The following is a 26341-nucleotide window of genomic DNA, read 5'->3' on the forward strand; positions in this document are numbered from 1 at the left end:
TGAGATGCTGTCTGCTTCTCTCTCCCTTTCTCTTGCTCCCGCTTCAGTGCAGCCTGGACTGCCACTGATTCTGCAGCCGCATATTTATTAATTTGCTGCACTTGCTACATAATTCATCATCTTCTGCATAATTTGCATACTTTAATAAAAGAAAATTGTTCCTAGATCAAAAGTTACTAAACACACAGATGTTGCTGCGCGGTGGCAATATTGAGGTCATACTATAATCTAATCACATGTGCCGCATTACGCCGCATAATTTGCCGTTGGTCAACGTTGCACAGTTTGGTTCACCCCTGCTTCATAATTCCAGTGGCCCTGGTTTACAGCCCCTGCTGGGCAGCTGAAAGGTTTTCATGAAACCTTTCGCTAATATACCCGGAGGGCCGCGGTACAATCTGAACCTGTGGTTGTACTTCTGAGGTCCAATCTTTCGTTTCCCTTTCGAGCCCGGGGGGCGAAGAGGCGGAGTGCAGATCGGCCTCGTGTGAGGCTGACTGACCGTCGGTGCTGCAATCTGAGGCGAGCTGGTAACGCATCCACCACGTGTCTGAAGAGAAGCTGCCACTCCGCTGACCGGCTCCACATTGTTTTTACTCATCTCGACGGCTGCATTCGAAGTGTGAAAAATGTGCCTCGCTGTGCACTGACATGACATGCACTCATCTCTTCAGGAAACCGTTCCCGGTTGCGTGCCGTTAAGCGTGCCTTATGTATGCGCCGCAGGCTTCGAGGCGGACAGTCAGTCAGGAAGAGGATGAGGGTTGTCGGTCATGCTATAAAAAATCACTCGCCAGAAGCCTGGTGGAAAGGGTTGTATTTGCTCTGGTCCCGGCGGGCGTAATGCCGCTTTCAAACTGAAGTAGTGTAGGTACTTAGTACCGGAGAACACCTGCCCATTTAAAGCACTGACAGTAGGGAAATAAGCAGCCACCTGTCACTTTTAGTATGACGATATAGGATGGTGCGACACGCGCTGTTCCCTTCCTACAACCCCCCCCCCCCCCCTCAATCCTGCACCCCTCAACACGCTGCTCCCGGCAGCCCAGGGATTGCCCACAGCTGTGGGGCACCTTCTCCCCTAGTTGTCGCTATGCTTTGGAGTTGTCCGTGCCTATTCGTAGTCATATTATGGCAGTCGAAATGGGGTGGGGAGGGGGGACTGACGCTCAACGCCTGATTTAACTCCTGCATTGCTGAAGTGCATCGCGGGGAGCTCTCTGCACGTGCAGCCCAAGCGGGCGCGTAGCTCGGGGAGATGGATGATGGGAGATGTGATGGAGGGAGGTGTAGCTATTTCTTTTTCTCGCTACATCTCTGAGAATCAACAGAACCACGAGCGCCTTGTAGCTTTCAAGTTCCTGATCCAGCCCCACCCGCTCTAACCTCCTCCTTATCAATCGCTGTTGTTCGCCACAGCCACGTTGACCCACATCCTCCCTGCCCTGCTCAATGTCCCTGCGCCTGTCAAACTCCCCCGTTGCGCCTTTTTTTCCCTCTCACTGACTGTGACCCTCCCTTCATGCGTATCTTTCGGAGCCTTTCTCTCTCCGTTCCCATCTCCCTCTCCACCCTAACGAATGCATCCCCTCTCTCTTCGCGTCGCACCTTCTCTCCCGTGTTTTGTCTCGTCCGCTTCTCGCTTTTTATTCTCGTCTCCTTCAGATCCAATTACAGTTTCACTCCTTTCATAAGCTTGGTGTTCTCCCTCCACGGATTAAATGTTATCCATTCCCCAGTAACCCGGCATCTGCCTCACACCATCACTTTCCATCACATGCCCGCTTCCGCCCGGCTAGTTATCTGCCCACCTCTCCCTCCCCATCCCCGTACTCTTTCTCTGTCTCTATCCCTCATTCTCTCCCGTGTCCTCTTCCCTTCACACACCCCCTCCCGTTACAGGTCCATTTACATCCTTTCTCATGGTTGTCTGACGTCCTCGTCGCCTTCTTTAGTTATTTATTTGACACATTTGCACGTCATCTAAAAAAATACGCACCTATCTTTCGCCCCGTACCCGGTCGGGTGTCCGTGGAGCCTCCCTACTCTTCTCTCCTTCTTTTTTCACTCTTTTTTTTTGTCGCTCGCTCTGGTTCTTCTTCTTCTTCTTTCATTCTTTCTCCGTAGCCTCTCCCTTTCTCTACACGCCTCCCACGCTTCATATCCCACTTTTCACCTATTCCTCCAGTTTTCTGCCTGTCGTGTTCTCGTTCTCTATAACCCACTACATTATCACTCACTTTTCCTCCCACGCCACCCGTGTCGACCTTGTATGTCTTCGGTGGTCTTCTTCCCTACTCCCCCTCACCATCCTCAGTACAGTAACGGCATAAAAAAACAAACCGAAGCTGCTAAGGCACACACCTACTCACTGAAAATATAATTGGTCATTGGTCAAATTGATAAAAATCTGGTTCTACTCTCTGCTAATCGCCCCCTGATGCCAAAGTCTACCTCGTCCCCAAAGCCTCGACACCCCCTCTTCCACCGTGTCCCAGCGTGAATCGTGCCCCCAGAAGAGTGCCCTCCCGATCGCGCGCACTCTTCCTCCATCCACGCCGCCCTCTTGCCTCCTCCCCGCTCCTCTCCCCTCCCAGCCGTGTACTATGAATGAATCCCCCTGGTGCCAGCACGGATTACACACGGCAGCGGCAGGAGCACTCAGCAAAGCCTTCCCCGCAGTCCATTCATTGAGCTCCCGGTGAGAGAGCGCGCGCGGGCGGTCTTCTAGGCGCCCTCCGCGGGCTGCGAGCGCAAGGACCCCCGACCCGCCGCCTCATGGAGAGCTGAGAGGAAATGGACGACGACGCCGCCGCCCGGACGTCTCCGGCGATGCCGCTCTGCCCCGGGTGCGTGGCGAAGGAGAAGCGCGCGCGGCAGCACAGGCAGTCCCTCCTCCCTCCGTGCAGGTGTCTGACCTACATAGCGTCTGCGAGGGATGCGGGCTGGGCTCCCGCTGCCGGGAGCGCCGAGTGCCGAACACTGCTGGGAAGACCGGATTCTGGGAGGCGCCGCTGAGGCGCACATAGGTGCAGAGGACAGTGAGGATGGATAGCTGCTGCGCGAGCTCTACATGCAAAGCTACCTCACGTTTGCCCTGCGCGAGCTCTGCCGAGGCTGGGAGGGTGCTAGTCACTGCCTGTCCTGCACCTAGGGATGCGCATCTGGAGGACGCCGCGACAGTCGCCTTCGCCACCTGGCCAGGAGTCCCCAAATCTGAGGAGTTGACTGCTGGAAAAGGCATTTGGATATCGAGTGGGTAAACAACACTCGACGAGCACCTGCCTTGCAGCGCTTTGCTACATACATTTTTTTTAAACAAAATTGCAGCGTCTTCTTGATATTGGTCCTCATTTGACGTCAGTTCCGAGTCAGTGAACTGCCCACCGAGAGGCCTGGTGGCCATTGAGCGTGTGTAACGAGAGGGAATCTCGTGTAACTCTGATGGCTCCAACCCTCCCTTGAAAATAGGAATTTAACAACATTCGCCGAAACTACAGTGATGAGAAGAGATTTGATTTCTCCTAAAGTTCTGGTTATCAAGACAACTTAACCTGGCCCTGTGCATGTTGACTGCTAGTCGATAATTTTGTCGGGGAATCGTTACTAGGCCCAGACCAGTAACTTTGCCGGAATTTGCGAGATTCCTGGTATTTGGCTGGCAGAGGCTCCACGAAATTTTTGATTTCTTGGAGGGTAGCTTTGAAGGATGCAGTGAAAACAGTGGAAATAAACGTTTTTCATCTGGACATTTAGGATCGATGCAGCCCTGCCAGTTGTTACCGTGGTTGTGATGGAGCCTCTGTGTGGTGATGGCCTGACGTGGACACTGGGAATGTGAAATGCCTGCTAAGAGGGACTCAACAGTTCGCTTATTCACAATCTACAAGCCAAAATCTGGAAATCAGACATTTTGAGGAATACTGCCATCTATTGGGTGAGTAAATATTCTTCATTTTCACCTCTTACTGTTCAAGCCAGAAGAGAGAAAACCTGTGTAATAAATATAATGCAGCTTGCACATGTGGTGGAAAAATGTGCACCAAACGTGACACAAATGTGCTGGTGTGTTTGTAATTATTCTTTTCTCGTGCATCCGATATATATATATATATATTTCCATGTGGAAAATCCGTTCATTTCCCAACACGTCCATTAGATATGAGAATGTTCACTCCAGGTTCCTTTGCTTTGCAATTACTCCTGCAATCGACAGAAGCCAGAATTTTTAGATGGAGTGCTAATTTTTGGACTAGGCCTTTTTTAAATATTCAGCATTTTTTTTTCTATTTCTCTGATAATATTTCCAGTTCTCAAAAGTGTGTCAGTCTGTTATGAGTCGTTATTAGGAATATCTTTACAAAATGTGCCTCATTTTAATTTTGAATGGTGTAAATGCTGTTTTTGTTGTGGTTTGAGTGACAAGGCCTGTGCCTTCTCCTGATGGCGTTTCTATACATAAATATAACACAAGGACTCATTCTAAAAATTGTAATTCCAGAGTTGGCTGACAATGGGAGTTGCCAGCTGAACCGGAAATGACAAGATACACATGAAAAACCTAATCTCCTTCACTTCAAACCTATTAAAAGCAGGAAGAATGTTCGGGTGGAAAAGGTGCAATGAATGGGAAATAAAATATTAGGATCTGTGGGGAAACACCGATTTCCATGATATGTTTCCACTTTTCTCATAGGCTAATTGTTACAGCAGGTATTCGTACACCTTAGACCTTGAAAGGGTTGGCAATTTTCTTCCTTCTGCGTTTTGCAGTTTGCATTTGGCATAATAAAACTATTAGCGGATTTTGATCAAGGATTGTTAAGGAACTGTACACAATTTTCTAGTAGTCGTCAAAAACGACATCAACATAGTTTCTCCACAGTTAGTGAGCATGGAGACATTTACGGGTTGTCAACCCAGGCATGATTTTTACAGCGAAATTGATGCTGTATTGCATATTTAGCACTTAAACCAAGTGTATCAAAGCACTATTTTAAAAGTTTTTTTTTCAAAATATTGATTCTAACATCCATCTTAGATTGCTGATGTCCAGAGATATGAAGATTATGGTTAGTGATGCGATGGTGAAATACCTTATGTTTACGTTCTCTGTAGGCCTTCACCACATTTTATGCCTACATTTGAGGTTAGAAGACCCTTAGAAACAAGGAATTGCATGAACCAAATATAATTAAACATTTCTCGTTACCTGAGGTTGACTCGACCCATTAATGTGCTGTAGGGCCTGATTACGAGTTTGGCGGTGCAGGAGCGGGCAGCATGCCACCACTCCGTTCCCGCACCGCCAAACTCGACAGGCAGCGGCCCACCAGATTGCAAGTTTTCTCTTTGTCTGGCTGCGGGTCCTTTTGGTGTTCCCACAGCGGTGCCTCAGAAAAAGGCCCTGCAAAGGGAATGCTAAAGCCCTTTCCTGCACGGTATGGACTGTAAAGTCCATGCTGTGCAGGAAACAGAGTGCATGCACACAGGAGGCACGCCATGTGCCCCCCTGCATGCACCCAAGGGCTCAGAGGCAACAGGGGGCCCTGCAGGGCCACTTTTGTTTCCTCACCGCCAGAATTTCATGGTGTGAACAGCGCCATGAAATCCTGGTGGTGAGGAAAACTCGTAATATGGTTGGCAGTGCTGCAGCGGCACTGCCCGCATATTGCGCACCTCTGATCGCTGCACCACCGCCAGTGAATGAAGTTACCTGGCAGTTGCGGCGGTCCCATGGAGGTCATCCGCCGTAGTTGCAAAACGGCAGTCGGACCTCTAGTGCGGTGGTCCCGACTGCCACAGCACCGCCACAATGAGTTTGGCGGTCCGATGGACTGCCAAACTCGTAATCAAACACTTAATGAGGTGGGTCAGTCCAAAATTCTGGCTGCCTAAATGCATGCACAATTGTATTTGGAGACAGGTTTGAAGTGCAATCACATTGAGCTTGAAACACCCAGAAATGTGGAAACGTATTGTCTCTTGAATCACTCCCATATGCAGGCGAGCTAGGTCTGGTTACATTTACACAGTATTGGCTTTTTAACCACAGTGATACCTTTTCGAAGCAGCGTAGTTTGGGTTTTTCTTGAAGAGGAGAAGCTTGTATGTCCCTAACCCTGATCTCCAGTATGTTCTACCCAGGTTAGGTTATTTGAAGCTTGCTCTTTCTAATTTTGCATCCGATGATCTTAGATGGTGGGTGGTTGCCTACAGGTTCATTTTCTTCTTGATGCTCTTCAGGTACACTAGTCAGCAAGTTTGTGTTAGTAATTGAGGATATTTTAGATTGTATAATTTTTAGGTCTCAGCTCTAGATGGTGCGCATGCGCTGTCTCGAACTGAGGCATGCTGTATCTAGATCGTGGGCTTCATCACGCCCATAGGCTTGCCATTTGCTGGTTTTATTACATTTGCCAAAGGGAGTTTACTGGGGATGTGGCTGATCAGGGTGAATTCTGGTCAACCGGTAATTATTTAGCTGCTGCTTATTTGGTCCTGTGACTTCAGGGTACCATTTATTTTTGTAATCCTGAAGCAAAGTGCAACTTATGGTTGTTGTGTCCTAATACTTATGTCAAAGTTACTACTTTTAGACTAATTTAGAGATTTTCAAACTTAAATGTTCCCAGTCTCGTATATTCACGATATGAGAGCTTTTGGGTATGTTTGAAAATCTCCTTCATTAATTCAGATTTATATTTCATACTAATTGAGCTAAAAATATATGTAATACTTTAATTTTACAAATGGTGACAGTAGTAAAATCCAAAGAAACATCTCAAGTGACAAAGTGAATTTATTGCGATAAATGTTGATCTTAATTTTTACAAATGTTATTTATAATATCAATCATTCTCCATACTACTGCACGGCGCAAACAGTAAAGGCCTCGCTCAGAAGTTGGTGGTAGCGGGATCTGCCAGAAGTCGTGAATGAACATCTATCATTCTGTTGGACCCCAAAGGAGATTTGGAGCAAGGGAAGCACTGTGTTTCTGATGGTAGAGTCCCAACTGGTTCTGCTTTAGGAAGCATTGCACCAGAGGCCTGCTCAGTTTAAGGTGCACCTTTTTACATTACATCAGACTTTTTTCTGTCCATGGTGCTCAGGGTTCACAAAACAAGCATTGATAAAGCCGATAGGTCTCTCTTTTTTATGGATGAAAGTGCCTCTTTATTGATTGGCAGGTGTATGTTATTTGAATGGTTGACTGGGGGACAGTGGGATTATGGCATGAGGAGGGACTGCATGCATGGATGGGTGACTATATGAGTGTATGTAAGAATGAAATAAATGTTCTGGCAAAATGTTGAATAGGTGGCTGAATGGTTTAGTGAGTGCATGGATGTACAGATAAATGGGCGAGTGAGCAGAGAAGTGAGTGCATGGATGATAATTGGGTGGCTGTATCAGTGCATGGATGATAATTGGGTGGCTGTATCGATAAAAAGGATGAGTGGGTGAAGGATCAATGGAATAATAAATGAGTAAAGACAATGATGAATGGGTGAGTGCATGGGTGGATAGATGTATAAGTAGTTGAGTGCAAGAGTGAACTGCTGAGTGAGTACACACATTAATAGGTGAGTGGGTGAGTAAATGCATGGATGAATGAATGAGTGAATGGATGCATGAGTACATGGATGTAGTAGCGAGTGCATGAATGGATAAGTGGGTGAGTGAGTAATAGCATAGATTAATGGATATGTGAATGAGTGAGTTAATGGATGGGTGGGCACATGCAGAAGACAGTGTAACTCAGTAATCAGATAGCTTTGCTCATGCTCCCATGAATGCTTCTCAAGGGAAGCAGAGGCAATTGGCCCTGTGAAAGAAATGCAAGAGGCTATGTAAATCTGAACTGCCCCTGTGGAGAATGTCTGCTTCTAGGCTCATTCTCTGAATATATCTTCACCTTCGCAGTGCAGAAAACACTTCCTGGCAGCCACCTATTTCACTGTGTGAAATTCACAGATGTTTAACCCTTCCTGCAAAGAAACCATCACAATGCCTCATGATCTTCTGGAAACATCAATCTTAGGCATATGGGGGGTCCATTCAGAAATGCACTTTGTGGTACGTTTAGAAGCACTACAATAGTACTACTGAAGTGCTACAAAATGCTATTCATAAATTCAAGTGGGAAGAACTTTGCCTCTACTTTCTTTTTAATGCGTAGGTCTTTGCCCAGTCGCAGAAGTCTCTATGCATGTATGTGTTGTTTTTAGGAATAAATGTGGACAGAAGCTAGGGAACTGGCTGGGAATGGGGGAATATTTTCTATTAAATGTGAGAAGAATAGAAGAGGTAACAAAGGGTTTAGGGAGGGACAGGCAAATACAAACACCAACCCACACAAGACTAAGCTCATTGCTAGTCACAAACTGCACTTCTAAAGTAGGCCTGGGCAATGAACTCTGCTCTGTTCATGGAGTTTGCAGAGTTTTCCGCACTCCGCGGAGCATGCAGAGTTAAAAAAAACTCTGCTCTGCAGAGCTGAGTTGTTCCTCGGCCGCACTCGCCAACGTTAAGTTGGTGAGCGTGAGTGAGGAAAATCCAATGCTAGACCACTTTCCAGCGAGATTTCTCAACATGGGCAGTTGCAGATGGTCACGACCGCCCGCGTTGAGAAACCTTCTGTTGACATTGAGGAAGATGCTGCTCGAGTAGAACATCTACTCGAGTGGCAGAAAGAAGCAGCGCCCTGTTGTGCTGCATATGGTGCAGTTTGCGCTAATTTTCCAGCATGGAACAAACACTGATGCTAAAAATCAGCGTGAACGGCGCTACCTAACCCACTCCGCCGCTTGCAGACGTCCGTGTAGCGCGTCTGTGGTTTTCGGTCACTTTGCTGAGTTCCGAACAGCAGAACTCCTCGAACTCCGCCCAGGCCTTTTCTAAATCTACTACAGTCAAAAAAGGGCCCCAAATACACATAACTGCATTCTTGTCCAACCATGGAGTAGGCATGGCTACTCACATGTACTGCAACACACTCCTGTAGAAAACAAATAGAGACAGGAGCTTAAAATAAGTGCCTATAGGAAATATTGCTAAATAAATCCAATTATTTTGATTTTTTTAAAAAATATATGTGTATATATACGTTAAAGTTACTTTTTAAAATTAAATAAATGAATATTTAAGTTTGTGTTTAAAAATAATTAAATGCAACGTTCACACTTTTAATTAAAAATCAAAATCAATTAATCAAATTAGTTTAAATATAATTTATTACATAATAATGCTGGTGGGATTTTGTAGGATTATTATACATAAAATTAATATATTTTAATATTTTAATTCAATATCTTTATTTTGGCCTAGAAGGCCATACAAGAGCAAGATAAATACATAAATACAAACTATATAAAAGCAAATAAAAATACAAAGCATATAAAAGAGAGAAAAAAGATCTGACTACATTTATTACAGTAAAACCAGGATAAAATATGTGAAAACATTGAGTACACAGCAGCATTAGCAGGACACCTTTTTCTGTTTTAATTTCCACAAAAACATCAAATACCGTGAGACTGAAAAGACAATGGACTGGCTTGTATTACTTCTGAGTATTCTATGGGCGATGCTGTAATTCCTCAGACCCAAATTACAACAAAGTGGGAAAAATATTTTTTCCTTGGACAATGACAGGCTGGAAAAATAGAATTACATGTTCAACCACTTTGATTACCCCAGGGCAGAAGGGGCATGTTTTGTCAGACTCCGAGTTCCCATACCTTCATGAAGTGGTAAAGGCTCAAATTGGGAGAATTCCTAGACAGAACTTTTAGTACAGGGTTCAGGCCCGGGGAGCTCCGCCTCATCCAAAACTGATTCAAAACAGTAGTCAATTTTGAACCTCAAAAAAGAGGCAGTGAGAGAGCCCACCCTAGAGGTACTCACAGTATTTTGGTACACATATTGCCAATAGACTATTTTCAATGCCCGTTGGAGACCAGTGCAACATCAGTTGGTGTTGACCAGAGATTGCCAAAACCAATCTGTCTCAACCGATAGTGGTTTCAGCCCCACTACATCATTAGCTCTCTTTAATCCATGATCTAGTTATAAAGGGGGGTGCTTACTTGGAGTTTGTTCAAGCACCTCACAAAATGATTTCCCGCTACTTCACAAGAGACCTAGCATCACAAAAGCCCAATAATTCAGCACCATAATGTATGTAATTATTTTTTACACATTCACTCTGATGAGTTGATGTGCTGTAGAAATTAATTTGGTAATATCTCGTTAAATAATAATGTTTTTTTAGTTAATTTACATTTTGGTTTAAAATTAAAATGTTTTTAATATAATTATTAAACTTTATTTTTTCCTTCACTTTATCGAAGGGAAAGCTCCTCTCTGGGGGTGGAGACCTCCACCTATGTGTGAAAAGTTACTAGTAGTAACTTTGCACCCATAAATCCTGTTCTAGCAGGCTCCTTCCCAAGTTTTTGGGGCGGCGGAAGGGTGGAGACATGCAGGTCTACATCTAGCAATACATTCACACTTTAAAGTGTTGAATATCAAAAACTGTAAAGTTACTAGTAAGGGCAGTAGTTAGTTTACACATGTGTAAATCTACACATGTAAACTCGCCTTTGTAAATAGACCCCCACAGTGATGAGTTTCAGCACTGCTTCTGTGGGAACAGAAAGCATCCTGAACAACAGCCATTTTATGGTTAGGGAAATCAGCACCACTTTTTATAAACCAATCAAATTGAAGAAGAAAGGTTTGGTCCACCCCCTAACAAGTCCATAGCTCAGGCAAGTGCCTAATGTAAGGACCAGGATGCATATGCAACATACTTAAATGTGGTAATAGTAGCAGCAACCTTGGAATGATAATGGCCATTATGTCATACCATGGTGACCATGATATCAGAACAGCAACTCTTTTTTTTTCTCCAAAGCTTAGTAATTTGTACCTAGTTTCACTATTCATATCACAGAAACGGCTCCCATGCTAGACAGTATGTTTTTTTCAACACAACTTCTTTTTCTTATGAGTCTCTTGAAAGCTTTGCTACTGCTGCCATTCAAAGATGGCAGACTCACTCACACAATACTGCGTAAACAAGACTTCAGCTCCAATTAACAACGGTCTCCTAGATGCCCGGTGCACAGGCCTGACTTTATCTTTAAATTGTTTGTGCAAAGTAAGATGTCCGATCTTATACGATCGTCAAAACAACAAAAGAGGGTGCCTTCTTAGGAGAAGAGCGAGCATGAAGAATCACATTTGATTCTTTAGAAAGCCCTCACTCACCAACCTAGTTGGTGACATGCTTCATCATCGGGCCCCACCAGGAAGGTACTCGACCTTCCTGGTGGGGCCCGATGATGAAGCATGTCACCAACTAGGTTGGTGAGTGAGGGCTTTCTAAAGAATCAGATTTGATTCTTCATGCTCGCTCTTCTCCTAAGAAGGCACCCTCTTTTGTTGTTTTGACTATATAACCTGGGGGACCAAGAGAGCTCCTTAAAAAATTCCCTCCCTCTCTTGTTGTTTTTTGGTTGATCTTATACGATCCACAGCTGGTGTAGACATCAAACAAAGGTTTACAGTTATCTTGCTTGGCCCTACTAATAGCCTGGGCTGCAGCAGCTATATATTCTTAAGTGGATTAATCATCTGAAAAAACTTAAGATAGTATGATGAGGAGCTCACTACACTGATTTTTCTTCCTGGGACATAGAGGAGTCTAAGTAAACCATCAAAAATATGTCCTTTTCTACAATCCATATTTAGAGTTTTCCAATTGTGACCAGTCCATAAGCATTGAATGTAATTGGCAATGTCCCTTCCAGACCCCAATCACAAAATACAATGGTTCCTTAGTTATTCCGCCCAACGTGTCCTCATATATATTCTCACCCCCTTTTCACAACAGGCAAAGAATGCCTAGTTTCTTCTGCAGTCCATGCCCTCTCTTCAGAGGTTATATGATTCTTCTACTTCTCCCTGCACTAGCCAACACAGATCAATACTTTCTTCTGTCCCTCTCCAGCATAGGCACAGAATACTGGGTTTTCTTGCCCACTTCCCATGAGTCCTTCAGGCTAGCAACGCCATTTGGGCTAAAAGGCCTTCAGCCCCCCCCCCACCCCGGGCTGCAGATGACCGGTTGCAACTTCTTCTCGAGGGCCTGAATTTGACCTCTGTTTGGCCGTTGTGCAGCAAGGAGTGGGAAGATGGTGTACAGTAGGGTAACAACAATGGATCAAGGAGAGTGGAGGATTCTAGTTTATTTTCCCCGAACTACTGCTGTCACATTAGCCCTGCATTCATGGCCTTCAATGCACGTACACAGTGCCGGGCAGCATTTAAATGGTGTGTTGCACCAGCTCAATTGTTTTCGTCTTCAAGGAAGATAAGCATACCTTTTTATGCTGACCAGAGTGGAGACCCCTGACCAGCAACCAAAGTTGTGTCCTGATGGGAGGGGCTGGAAGCCTCACCTGCGGCACTATTTCTGTTAAAAAGAAGAAGCCTTCTCAGCCAATCCCAGAGAACAAGATCATGGAAAGGGTAGCAAAAGCCTAAAAGTTAATGAGGTGAGGAGTGGGGACAGGGAGGCGAGTGGTAAAGAGTGCACTTGAGCGACCAGCAGAGCCATCCCGACCTCAGTGGGTCGTGAGTCAGCTAGAGACGGTACGGCGAGAAGCAGCAGAGAGGGGGCCCTGAGTGAGTGTGCACCTTTTTTTTTATCTATAAGCAGATAGATTTGTTACCCTCCATAATTCATGCTCCCTTCGCCACCCTTAGAAGGATAAAATACCAAGCCAGGCTGGCCTTGCCAGGATGTAAACATAACCCACAGGCTACGTGCAGATCACAGTAGCTAGCACACAGGCCAGCTGTGCAATCTCAAAAGCTAAATGTGCTTTCCTGAATGAGTCATTGGATATTAGGGGTGGGCGGAATTTGCGGAATTAACCTTCGCAAATTATCGCGAGAATGTTTAAAATTATCGCAAACAAGCAGAAATATCGCGAAGATGCGGAAGTTTTTTTCCGGCATGTTCGCGAGATTTTCTGCATGGTTGCGGGTCGCCAACTTACCCATGTGGTTGCTTGCGAGCGCGGCCATCTTGTTTTGAGTTGTTCTCGCGGTGCATGATCGCGAGAAGAAAGACGTGATCGCGCGACGCATGACGTCACTGCGGGCGCGAACTGTCGCGAGACAGCGCAAATGGCTAAAAACAATACAACATCTCATGGAGAACGCGACCGGATCAAGAAAACTTGTCGGCGAACGCAGGGATTCAGGTAAGGCGATCGCGCGCGCGCAAGAATGTATCATTTTACAGCGCGAGCAAGAAACAAATTATCGCCAAGCTGCGGAAACCGGAATTTTTGACATTTTCGCGCTCTCCGCGGAACGCAAAAATGTCAAATTATCGCAATTTCCGCGAACGGAACGAAATTTTTGCCCCGGCCTATTGGATATCAGACATGACTGTGCACATCTCTCAAACGTGGCAACAAAATCATCTCTGTCCAGAATTTAAAATGTTTATTGTCAAAATATCCCAGGACAAGGAGTGGGCGGGGGGGGGGGGGGAGGGACAGGCAAGTGACTGAGGAATAGTGTGGCCCAGGGGGCATGGAAAGGTGAGAGGAAAGGACAGGGTGAAAAAACAGAATGGGCGGAGTGGCATGGGATGATGGAGACAAGGGAGGGTAAGGGCAAGGAAAGATTGAAGGGACTTGATAGGTGAGGAAGCCAGGGATGGACAGAAGGACATGAGGTGTGTGGAGATGCTAGCAACCAGTGGAGAAACTACGGTGGAGGAACGGGTGGACAGACATGCTAAAAATATGGGTGGAAAAACAGAGCCAAAGTATGGGCTGAAGGAAGACGGAGTGGTGTGAGTCACGGTCTGGGATGTGTGGAGAGCCTGGTTTTAGTGGAGAAATGGGATAGGAGATACACTTGTGTTGAGAACAAGACAAAGACATACTTTGGGAGACAAGATCAAGGAGTGGGTGGAGAGACAGGCCAAAGATTGAAAGTGAAGGCCACGGCAGAGGTGAAGATGCAAAGACTGCGATGAATGGTTGACAAGGCAAACCGATGAATGGGCAGGCAAGAATAAGGGCTGTATGGAGAGGCGAGCCTTGGGTAGAGAGTCAAAGGATAGGCACAGAGAAAATGCCATGGGTGGATAGCGAGTGGACCTGATCAAGAGAGGAGATACAAGGTCCAGTGATGGGTTGAGAGACAGAGCCAATGCATGGAAAGAGGAAGGCAGTGTTAAGGGGTAGAGAATTACAGGGCAAAACAACAAATAAAATCGTCAGAATCACACAGAATGGATGTCTGGGATTTTTGTAAATTGCATACTTGATCTCCATAAATAAAAGGTGAATTGAGAGCAGAAATGACTCAGAGAAACAACAAATGGGCCCTGCAGTCGGGCAGGACTAATACACCAAAGGATGAGCTGGAGCTAACATGCCAAGCAGTGGAGCATTGTGGTTGAAGGGATCTCAGAATCCACCCTCCCACATGGAGGCCTATGTCTCCTTTAATGTTATGGTGCAGGTGCCTATACGAATATGTGACGTTACAACTCATGCCATTATGTCGCATGCCGTTTTAACGCAAAACTTTACCCCGACTTTCTGTCAGGGAAGCACTGGAAGTTGAAATAGATACATTTTCTATTTCAACACCAGTGTGTGCAACAGTAGGGAAGGTGTTGAGGTTAAATCCAACACCTTCTACCCACTGCTGCTCACCTTTTGCGTTTCAATGGCATGCGATGTAATTGCATGCGTTGTAACGGTTGCGTTTAAAATGCTGTTTCCCGCATATACATACGACTCGTGTGGCATTGACAAGTGGTTGCCTGTAGGCACCTGGGGCACACTCTGGAAGGTGTTAATTGTCCTGCTCTGAGTGTCCATATCATTACTGCACTTTTCCACCGCATGGGATGTGGGCAGTCAGGCCGCATTCAAGGGGATTCTTTGTGGCTGTATTTTAACATATTGTCAGAAACATTATGTGACATAAATATCTTCTCCTAAATACAGTTTACAACAGTATTGTTCCAATGGGTGTATATTTTGTATTATTATCTTCTAGGAGGCGATATTTTTGTTAAAGGTATGTTATATCCTGCTAATTTTGATGCAATGCCAGTCTACCACCAGTGGAATGTTCATGTGATGATGCAGTCAGAATGTTGGGAATCTCCAGTGAGTAATGTCAGTTGACTGGGGCTGAGCTGCCTGCTGGCTGCTCCTGGTGGGGTCTTTATCTGATCTAGACTTGGTCTTTATACTATCTTAATCTAATCTACTTGTGATCTTGTACCGTCTTCAAATAAACCTACTTAAATCATCACTACTGAATGGACTTGATTACTACAAGGTACTTGGAACATTTACAACTCAATATTTATGACAATGATATTCTGGCTGCAGGTCATCCTTGTGTTTGCATATGCTTCTTTAATGACAGATTGTGCAAGTAGGAATAAGCTTCCCTCGTTTTGAAAGAAGCATGCCCCACGCAAATGAGGTAATATCACTTATATTACAATTTTGCGCATATATTACTTTTGCTCATGGGAAGAGGAGTGCAAATGCCTGCTGTCTAGTCTGTAATTTCAAATGGCATTAGAAGAGCTAAACATAGGGTTATTCCGGGCTGCAAGGGACCTTCTGTAATACCGAATGTGCAAGTTCTGACCCAGCCCCAAACATTCTAAAGGGGCATCCCTTCAGTTTCCTGGGTGATTGAAAAATGCAAATTGGGTTATTTCCTTTGGCAATGCCCATGCACACCTATGGAATCTTACACAGGGACAAGACAACTTGGGAAAGACATGCAGACATATAGCACTCTTCCTGTAAAAGCTTTGGGACCGGGCATGGGAGAATTTCAATGGGGTAAATCTGGACTGTTTCCTCAGTACCCTCTTTTGGTGGGAAGCTTTTTACCTGCCTTCCCAAGTCAGCTCTGATGTGTATTTAGGAATACCCTGCCTGCGCTTCAACGCAGACTGGTTTGACTCATGTGAATTGCATCTCGTCTTTGCTAATGGGCCTTGAGTTCCTTTTTAAGGGTTTAGATGAGCTGCCCTACCATTAAAGGGTAGCATGACCAGTGGTTCTGTGGTGTGTGTGTGGCGTTACAGTAGACTGTTGTCTGTCAGTAATATGGCATTTGTTGCATACCCTGCTACCATGTTCTAATGTGCAATGAAGACCTTGTTTTTTTGTAGCCCCATGAATTGGACACTGAAATGGTCTTATACGGCCAGGGCTGGACTGAGAAAGCAAACCAGCCTTGAAATGAAGTCAGAGTGGCGGGGGTGGGGTGCAGGTGGTAATCACTGCTGCTGCTTTTGTTACAGGTGGCCGGAATTGCAGCACTGCTGCAAAAATGCCCCCCTCCGCTCAAAAAACGGCACCACCCTTTCCGCCCACCGGGAATATGCCCGGTGTCTCACACGGCCTGTGGCCATTCCTGTTTACAAAGCGGTACAAAAGGGGGTGGTGATGGAGGGAGCATCAGAACCAATCAAACACTCACGCCCAGTCAACAGATCCGGGTTTGATCCATCACCGTTCTTTAGCTCACTCCGCCACCCCAGTTCAGACAAGGCCATATGCAAATCAGTCTGACCCTGTGCCTCATGGGAACAGCCCAGCCCGAACTGCTAAGCCATGCCTTCCCTGGACCGGAAACAAGCCCAGAGTGGGCTAAAGAACGGTGATGGATTAAACCCAGATCAGTTGACTGGGGGTGAGTGCTTGCAATGTTCAACACTCCGTCCATCATTTCCTTTGGTTTTTGCTTCATTCCTGTTTACAGCCTGGCGAACAGTCCAAGAGTCTGTTTGGGGGCAAAGACCATTGTCTTTGATGCCCTAGTGAAGGACCCACCCCATGCCTGATGGCAATCACCATGCTGTGGGGTGGGGCTCCCTTCACAGCACTGAAATCTTGCTGACCAAGTGCCATGTTTAAAGGGACCACTCAGCAAACGTGTTTGTATTTAGAAAATAAGCTCCCAAAGCAGATGTTTGTTATCTGGATACGAAAAAATTAAATGGACTCATGATGCACAGGGCGATCAATCTACATTTTTACTGCCTATTGATAGGATACAGGAAAGGAAAATGAGTTATAGTCGCCCCACTCTCAAAAGGGTACGATGGCCATCATTGTCACCTGGTGGACCCTTGGTGGATGGTTTTTCAGGTCAGAGGTTTACACTAGAGGAGCCAGTGAAGAGTCTGATGCTGTAAACCTGGGGCTTCACCAACTCTGAACAGAGCTGGGAAAATGCTACTTTGACAGAAAGCAAGCAAACTCTAAATAAAGTCCTGAATGTCTGGTTTCTCCTGCCCCATCTCTGCATCCCTAAAAAGACTACCTGGTTTCTACTTCTGCCTACTTTTTCTCCAGTATCACAAGATAGGAGCATGCCAATGTGATCCTTAGCTCTATGTTAAGAAGTCTCATTGGAACAAGTGTCCAATAAACTCAGTGATCCACAACAACTGAGGTCAAATTACACTCTCAGCCCTGGAACTTCTTTGTATGTAACTAAGATAAAGACGACACACACATGAATACACACACACAGATGCGTTCCCACTTTCTTTTAACTCTCCTGCTTTCTTTCTCCATCTCCCCCTCTCTCTTTCATTCTCGGTCTCCGTCTATCTTTTCTTCTGCCTCTCTTGCTCAGGCTCGGTTACGCACGTTCAAGCATGTCGTTTATTATGTGGGCAGGGTAGCTCTTCTCCAACATCAGCCATTTGGTTCTCAGCAGCAACAGTCAGTGGGCCTCACAGGCATAAGCTGCTCTATTTCAGCCCGAGAGGTTCTGTCAGCATAGAGTAAACTCTTTCAGGAGCTGGAAGAGGCCCTGAAATTAATAATAAATCAATCCATGAATATCTTTGCAGTGGTGTCTTACCCCTCCAAGCAGTTGAATGGATACACTGCCTGTACAGTGATCCCTAAATCGAAATAAGAGGAAATTGTGCACATTTTTCTTTAATTACATTGAACAGAGGCCCAGAATGTAATTTGCAATCATGGTGTGCTCCGTTGGGCAGGATGTCCACCTCAAATAGGTGGTGTCCATTTTTCCAAATAATGAGGGCTAATTCTTGATTTGCAGTTTCCTCCTTTTTGGCACTGTTGGACAAGATCTTGTAGTCCACACCAACTAAGTCTGCTACTTCTACTAAATGTACCACTTGATTTCAGGAGTAAAGCAGATGCAGTGGCATTGAGTTGCAGAGGTGTGAATTTCTGGGTCACCCCAGTTGGTGGCTGTTTTTAACTACCAAACAAAGTCATTGTGTAACCCGATTCCTGGCTGGCATTAGGGCCCATGGCGCTCCTTCCACTGCATTCAACACACATGAATATTAGCTTGACATCTCTAAAAATGTCATAAAACAGCCTCTTTATCCACGAGCCCTGACTCTCTTTAGACTGAATCCTCTTCCTGTATAGAGCCCAGCCAGTGGTACTACTTAAAACAATGTGTCCTCCCTGCAGAATGTGACTGTGGCGAGGGGCCACGAGGGTCCCCGGAGACTTCCGGGTCTCACACTCGTAAGTCCTTAGCCCCCCTCCCCGCCCCACACCCACCCGCAGCGTTGCAGGATCTGCAGGGGCCTTTGTTAACTCTTCTGAGACCAGCATGCATTAGTAGGGGCTCAATGATCGCGAGAACGGAACGAGCGCGTGCCAAGGCCGAGGCCCCGGGGTTATTATTGGCATGCACAGAGCTGGAGGTTGAATGAAGGAGACGGCCTCAGCCCTGCCAGCTCAGCACTCTGCACGTGCGGAGCAGAGCTCCGGCGCGGCTCCGTCCAGAGCGAGGAGCACAGCCGAGCATTACATAGTGAATCAGACTTGACATAATATTTAATAGCTGGCTGGCTTTCCTGCTTATTAAGCTGTCCCAAGAAAAGTGAAAGATTTATAGAACCCTTTTGCTGGCAACTTTGTGTGTGCAGAGCCGCCTTAAATTGTCTTTCTCCTCGCTCATCAGTGAGATGCTGTCGCTTGGAGCGCACTCACAGGAAAAATATTTTTAGAGGCCAGTGACACTTCAACTGCCCTACCTGCTTTACCCGCCTTAATACGTGTATAGTGAAGTCATTACCAGGTATGAAACTTGCTATTTGGAAACCATAAATGTCATGCTACCATTTCACCTAACTGAGGAGAGGAAGAGAGTAATAACTTAGGCTGAGATTGGAGGAAGATTGCTTATGGGGGAGGTAGGCTCTGTGAAGAAATAATGGATGAAGGGAGGAGGACAGGAGAAAAGAAAGAGAGAGTAAAACACAAAGGGGGCAGAGAAAGTAAGTGCAGAGGGGATAAAAGAATGATGTCAGGTGGATTTTAAGATGAAATGCAGAAAGTTTGTTTAGGAGTGTACAAAACATCAGACAGCCGGCCTTTTCCATCTATACTCACAGGATCTGGAACAAAATCCCTGTATCCCCCAGGACAACCCCAACGCTGCTCCAGTTTAGGAAAAATGTGAAGACTCACCTGTTTTAAGACCACTACGTCGCAATGCATTAACCTTCCTCCGCCCAGCTCCATCTCTTCTTATGCAATTACTTCTTGCTTTTTTTCGACCATGTAGAGTGCTCTGCTGCCTTTGGCTATAATCGCACTATAGAAATACCATATACATACATACATATATACATACATACGAGAAAAAATGTAGAAAGATTGATGGGACAAGGCAGGAAGAAATTGAGGGTAGGAGCAAGGAAAAGGGGTCAGAGGAATACATAAAGGGAGTGAGGTTTAAATCTGGGACTAAACACAGAAAGTAATCAAGTAAGGGAAAATGGGGAATAAGGCTGAGTGGGGGGGGGGGGGAATTAATAGATGGAAGGAATTGAAAACAGAAGTGGAGAACAAAAGCGAGAAAAAGTGAGAGAAGGGGGGAATCAAGGGTGGAGTTAAGTGCTTTATTTATGCAACTGCACTGTCTAAAGTAAAAAGGATTTAACTTGGAATTTCTCCATAATAGCGCTTCAGCTGCAGGCAGCACAGCTCGGAAACAGAGCACTTGTTTTTAGACAATTTAACTGTCTAGATACATAGATTTAACTTGGAATTTCTCAGAGTCCTTGAGCTGCAGACAGCACAGCTCGGAACAAATGGCCGGATATAAATAGACTAAGAATAGCGATTTCCAAATAGCCATTCCATCCGAATCGATATTTGGAAATCACTATTCCTTATGTATGAAAGGTTCTGTTTCATCCTTGTGATTCCTAGTGGGTCGCAAATTGACCTACCTCATGAATATTAATGAGGCAGGATGCAGTTTGCGACACATGAGTAATCGCAGCCATCACAAGGATGGTGCCCTGCTGAGGTTAGCAGACCACCATGCCTGTGATAATGTTTTAATAAAGGTTTTTTTGGTTGAAATGCAACCCGTTTTCCTTAAAGGAAAACAAGATGCCTTTCAACAATAAAAAATTTAACTTTTTGTTGTATTTTTTTAAGAGCAAGCAGTGGTGTGTGGGACAACTGCCTGCTCTTAAAAATGTTTTCTCAACAGTCACAACGGAGAAAGGGTTCCATGGGGACCCCTTCCAATTTGCGAATGCTTTACCACCAGCTTGAGTTGGTGGCAAAGTGCGGATGTTTTGCATCCGCATTTCGGTCTCAAAACATTCGTACATGTGAATGCGATTTGGTATTTGGAAGAGATGCCCTTCCAAATACCGAATTGCAAAACCCAAATTGTGATTCGGTAACAAGTTACTCAATTGCAATTTGGGCTTTGTGCATTCCCAAAAGCATTTTTCCATTGCAAACGAGCTGATTTTGCGATTCGGTTCGTTTGCAACTGGAAAATGCTTCGTACCTATGACCCGAAGAGAGGCAACCACTTCTCAATGTTTCCTAGCTTTGCTGTCTGCAACTTATGTGGCAGTTCTTATAAATTCTGAGTTAAACGCGAGCTCCTTAAGGGAGTACACTTCCATAAAAACAAGCGCGGGACCACCGCAGAGGTACATGATACGGCCCAAAGGTGTAGAGAAGAATATGGGGCAAGGAGCTAGAAAGGAAGTAAAAAGGCAATGAGGAGTAATGAAAGTGAAGAAGAAAGGATGATTATAGGAAGAAAAGTGGAAGGAATTTTGAAATGAAGAGAGAAACTGAAGATTGAACATTGAGTGAATGGAGAAAGGAATGAAGCAAGGTGGAAGCAGAGAAGGTAAGAATAAACTGGGAAACGAGAAATGAAGGATGGAAAGAAGGGATAATTTAATGAAGAGATACATTAGAAAAAATGAAAGAAGGAGGAAAGGAATATATTGCAAGTAAGGGAAGGAGGAAGAATGAATTGAGGCCAGGAGCATGAAAAGCAGAGTAGAAAACATAATTTAAAAGGAATCATACGAAAGAATGGAGGGTAAAAATGAAGTAAATAAGCAGCAGGAATACAAAACTTGAGGGGGTGTAAGGATGATTGGCAGGGTGGCGGGAAGGGGACGAAGAAGAATACTACAAGATTTGCCCCAAATTTAATAAAAGGGAGCAAATTAAATACTTCCTTAGTGAATCGCTCATGCAGATCGAATTCTGCAAGGGAAAGGGATAAGCAAAGTTGAGGGATTCAAGCTATAACAAGGATTTGTAAAGCCAGTCATTTTGCTTTTTTGTTTAGTGAGCGGACTTTTTCTATTAAGCTTCAGTAAATCACAAAGAATGGGCACAGCCTGGGCATTTATGCAAACGTCACTTGCAAACGGGAATTAGACACAACACGGACATCAGCAATTGAAACTTCAGTGGCACAGAGCAGGCACTATGTGGGCATCAGCAGTGCAAGCTTCCCTAGCACCATAGAACGGGTACAGGGAGGGCAACAGCAGTCCGAACTTCTCTAAAGCAAACAAGGCACAACACATGCATGCAGATATGCAAGCTTCCCTCACATACTCAACAGTTAGAGCAAAGGTAGCACCAGATAAATGGCAGACTGCACTTTAAATTGGCAGTTGTGCTAGAGTGCTGTCAAGAATAGAGGAGCAGAGGATGTCCTGGGGACTGCACTCACAAGGGGTAACAACAGCGGGACAGGTGGAGGCGTGAGCGCAGAGGAAGGGCTGCGGTAGTTCTGGTTGGAGATGTCTGGACGGTGTGTGTTATGGGATATTCTAGGGACACTGAAAAGGCCCGGTTGTCTCATGATGGAGGATCTCACATAAGTCAGATGGAGGCCATCTTGGGGAAGAGTGTACTTGCCAGCACAAGGAAGCCATTAAGATGGGTCTCTAATATCTTCATGGTGCCTCACACCTGACACAGGCTGCCAGCGTCTCTGTTCTGACATCCCTGGATCATACCAACTGGCAGAAAGAAGGTGGAGATCTGCAGCAGCTACATTTTTAACCGGCCTTCTCAATAAAGACACAGATACGAAAATGACTTTGTCTCCTTCACAATACTCAGGGGACGGTTGAATTAACATATAACAGAAAAGTTTGGGCTTGTCTACTACTCTGCGCAACACGCCGGGGTCTATAAACCAAGTAAAGAAAGCTCATGCACTCAGGAACTGCCTGCTGTGGGTTCAGTTTCTTAAACATACCACCAGTGCCGGACTGGTCGTAGTGGGCACCAGCCGTTTCCATGATGGGCCGGCGGGGTGGGGGTCGGTTCTGTTACTGGGGCCCGGTTTTGCATCGGTGCTGCAATATCGGCCCCCTGTAACAGAAGCGGGAGCGGTGCTTCTCACTAGCAACCTAGCAACCACCCCCCCTCAGCACCCAGGGACAGTCGAGCAGCAATCTGCCAGGGCTGGCTGTGTTCCCAGTCAGGCCCTGCACACCACTGTGTAAAAATGTGATAAAAAGGAAAGGATGGAAGGAAAAGGTGAGGCTATTATTGTAAGAAACAAGTGAAACTTAATTGTAAAGTGTTTAGTAGAACGTGTGGCAACAAAAAAACAACACAACTCTATTTGGCTGAATTTTAGGGGTAAGAGTTGTAGCTGCTTGGGAAATATCTTCTATAGGGTCATGCCTAGAAACCCAATTATATGGAAACTATTATATTCAGGCATAATATGTGTTATAAGTCATGAAATTACACCGGGCCCACATATGGCCAGGTTGCAAACACAGGCCAGCTGACAAATATGTGAAATATACTCTTAGCTTTGCAGAAAAGATCTCAAATCATTTTGTTCAGTCATATGGCAATCTGGATGTGAGATAATTTTCTCTTTTTGCAGACCTACACCCCACAAAGCAACATAGATCCTCGCCCCATCTGCAGCCATGCTTTAAGAATGCACCAGAGGGAAACATGCCTACCAAGTGGCCGCCTAGCATGTTTGATACCTTGTGCCAGTCCTGGTACTTTCGCTAACAGCACTTCCTATTCTGTGCTTTGCTTATAGTGGAAAGGCAATAACACAACTGTATACAAATGCAAAGTGTTGTTTGCTAACAAGCTCCAACAGGCAGATGGTGCCACCCATGAGATGGAGTCTCACAGCAGCAGCTCCCGAGAAGCGCACTATTCCACCATATTTATCCCACAAGTGACATTTAGAACCCAGGTGTTTTGCAAAAATTCTATGGTTGATTCTTTTACAAGAAAGCAGAGTTGTTCGTAGGCAGGTGTCCAGGGAAGAATAGAAAAAGGTTATGTGTGAAATACTTGAATTAATCTGAGCCGCTGGTCATTACCCAGACTGCATTCCAGTCTATGGTGTTTTCCTTATTATGCAACTGTTGACATAGAATGACCATATGCAAATCAACCTTGGTTCTCTTCCAACTGGAACAGTCCAGTCCCTCCAGATGGGAACACACACGCAAACCCATACTGGTTGCAGCCTATGCAGGCCTCGTCAGTGAGGTATAGCTTGAGTCACACTGAGCGCAGGACCCACATCTGAGCATTCCCGTCACTCTGAGGGTGTCACACTGAAGATAGCAAATTATGTGCAACAGAACGGCCAGCTCCCAGTGATCAGAAATATTCAATTTCATGGTAGTCCAGCGCGGGTCTGAAAGGGCCAGAGAGGTTCCAGATTTTCAGTATTACCAATACATAACAGAAAGAAGACGTCACAGCTGCTACCTGTGCAAGCCCCATGCTACTCTTTGTTCCAGTGGCCACATTGGCATTAGCAGTACCAGAAAGTTTCATTTCTGTATTTGCAGTACTTGCCCGTTCCCTAGCCAGTCAGCAAAAAAATAGGAGGAAATCGAGGAACTAAGGACGGGGCAGGGGTCAGCCCTGGGATATGTTTGATTGTCAAAGGGATTATGATGTCACTCCGGCCTACCCCTGCCATTTTGGTGAACTGACGTCCACATTATGCAAATTGAAGCCATGCAGTGGATCACTGTGTAGAGGCTGAATGAGCTGACAGTCATAAGTTAAATATAATTACTAAAAGACAAGAATGCTTGATCTGCATTGTGGTGGGGGCTACAGCGCCAAATCTTCAGACATCACAAAAAGAAGGCCTCGGCCAATCACGCACGTGTCGGGGGTTAAACACGCGCGCAACCAACTTCTGTGGTGACGGGAGAGGGGTCGGGCGCGGGCCTGTGGCTGTCTGCTGACGGTTGACTATCCAAGGCCTCAGATTAATTTGTTTTAGAGGTTCCAGGCGGGCCCTCTCTGTCTCTGGGTGAAATATGAAGACGCGCGAGGAGGCTGGAGAGAAAGCCGTGCCGCGCGGAGAGAAATTGAAATGTCTGATGGAGACGAGTCGCGACGAGATGGGGTCAAAATTCGGCGCAACAGATGACTGCTGCTCTGATTTACGCTGCGCGAGGGCCCATCTCGCAGACCCTGTTCTCGGGGACTGTTGCCGCGTTTCGTGCCTGACACCCGCCGGCGAAAGTATCGTTTGCTTTCAGTGAGAAAGCGCTGCGAGTGGGGCATGTGGCACAGCAGCGCTGACATATAACCTGTGGTCTAAAAAAGCAAGTCCTGACCAGGTCAACGTCGTTTCATTCTTTCTTCCCACAGAGATATATGTCGCAGTCTGCCCGAGGGGAAATGCCGTAGTTAGTTCTGCATTTTTACATCCGTTTCAGCCAGCAAATGTCCGAATTCTAGGTTGTCACAGGAATCATAGCGTAAGGCGAACTTTTGTAGGGAATATGTATTTTCGCATTGCTCGTAGTTCTGATTCGGGTAAAAAGTCCAGTTAGTCTCTAAATCTGGATTACCAACACGAAGGAAATGGGGCAGAAAGGCCTCATTTCCAGAGCTGGAGGGAGGTCTTCTGATTTCCGACGGAAGTGCTGCACCTGTAGCCGTATCCACCAGCGGAAGTCCCACCTCTGTGAGGATTCGATGGGAGAAGAAAACCCACCAGCGGATTTTCCTCCAGCGTTAGCACTCACTACATGCATCAATCAGCGTTTTCGTCTTTTAACTCTCGTGTTTGAATTAGGCCCAAGTGCTGATAAGTTTCAATGATGTACCAGTTAAGCGTTATAATCATTAGCAGGAAATCCGTGGGTTGCAAAATAACCCCCTTCAGCCCACAAATACAGGCACGTGTCTGTTTTCTAAAACTGGAGTATACCCTGGGCCTCATTTATGAAAAGTGACGCATCACTGCGTGAAAACAGTGATGCGTCACTTTTCACTGCGCCTTCCCTGCGACTCCAATGATGCGTCATATTTACAGTATGACGCATCATGTCGCAAGGAGTCACAGATACGTCAGTATTTCTGACGTATCTGTAGGCGCAAAAGTGACGCATCGCTGGAGTGTGTCACAAAAGTGACGCAACTCCAGCAATGTGTCCTTTCACATGGGGCAAGCCCCATGTGAAAGGGCCTGCGTCAGTCTTACGCCTGCTGTGAGGCAGGCGCAAGAAATTGACGCATTTGCACACTAGAAGTGGCGCAGTGAAATCTCGTAGATTTCACTGCGTCACTTCTACGACCCTTTGTTGCGTCAAAACGCCCCCCTTGCATACATTATACCTGGCGCAGGTATAATGTGACGCAGGGGTTTACAAAGTGACGCATCTACCTAGATGCGTCACTTTGTAAATATGGCGCAACATGGCGCATGTTTTATGCCACTGGTGCGTCACAAAAAGTGACGCACCGGCGGCGCAAAAGTGACGCAGGGGCTCATAAATGAGCCCCCCTGTCTTTAGAAGCTTCAACGTTTTTCGCCTTTGGGAACCGAAACACTAGGGCTTGTTCTAAAGGATTGCACCGCTGCGTATATTGGTGCTGCACCCACGTGCTTCTATAATAATAATATAATAATAAGGTGCTAAAGTGATGTGTCCAGGATCACA

At 45.7% G+C, this 26341-nt stretch overlaps 1 protein-coding gene across 2 annotated transcripts in view; it reads left to right on the forward strand.

Annotated features, from left to right (window-relative positions):
• LINGO2 (leucine rich repeat and Ig domain containing 2) overlaps positions 1-26341 on the forward strand; it is a 3888832-nt gene that overhangs the window by 3530138 nt on the left and 332353 nt on the right. The window contains exon 1 of one of the 2 annotated variants that reach the window (XM_085641324.1): positions 2300-3937. The exons of the other annotated variant lie outside the window; for it this stretch is intronic. The gene's annotated coding sequence lies outside the window, so the exon portion shown is untranslated. Of the gene's footprint in view, positions 1-2299; positions 3938-26341 lie in introns of those variants that run through there. 2 annotated transcript variants of the gene reach the window in all.

Source organism: Triturus cristatus, chromosome 2_2 (genome assembly GCF_964204655.1).
Source record: "Triturus cristatus chromosome 2_2, aTriCri1.1, whole genome shotgun sequence".
NCBI classification, from domain to species: Eukaryota; Metazoa; Chordata; class Amphibia; order Caudata; family Salamandridae; genus Triturus; species Triturus cristatus.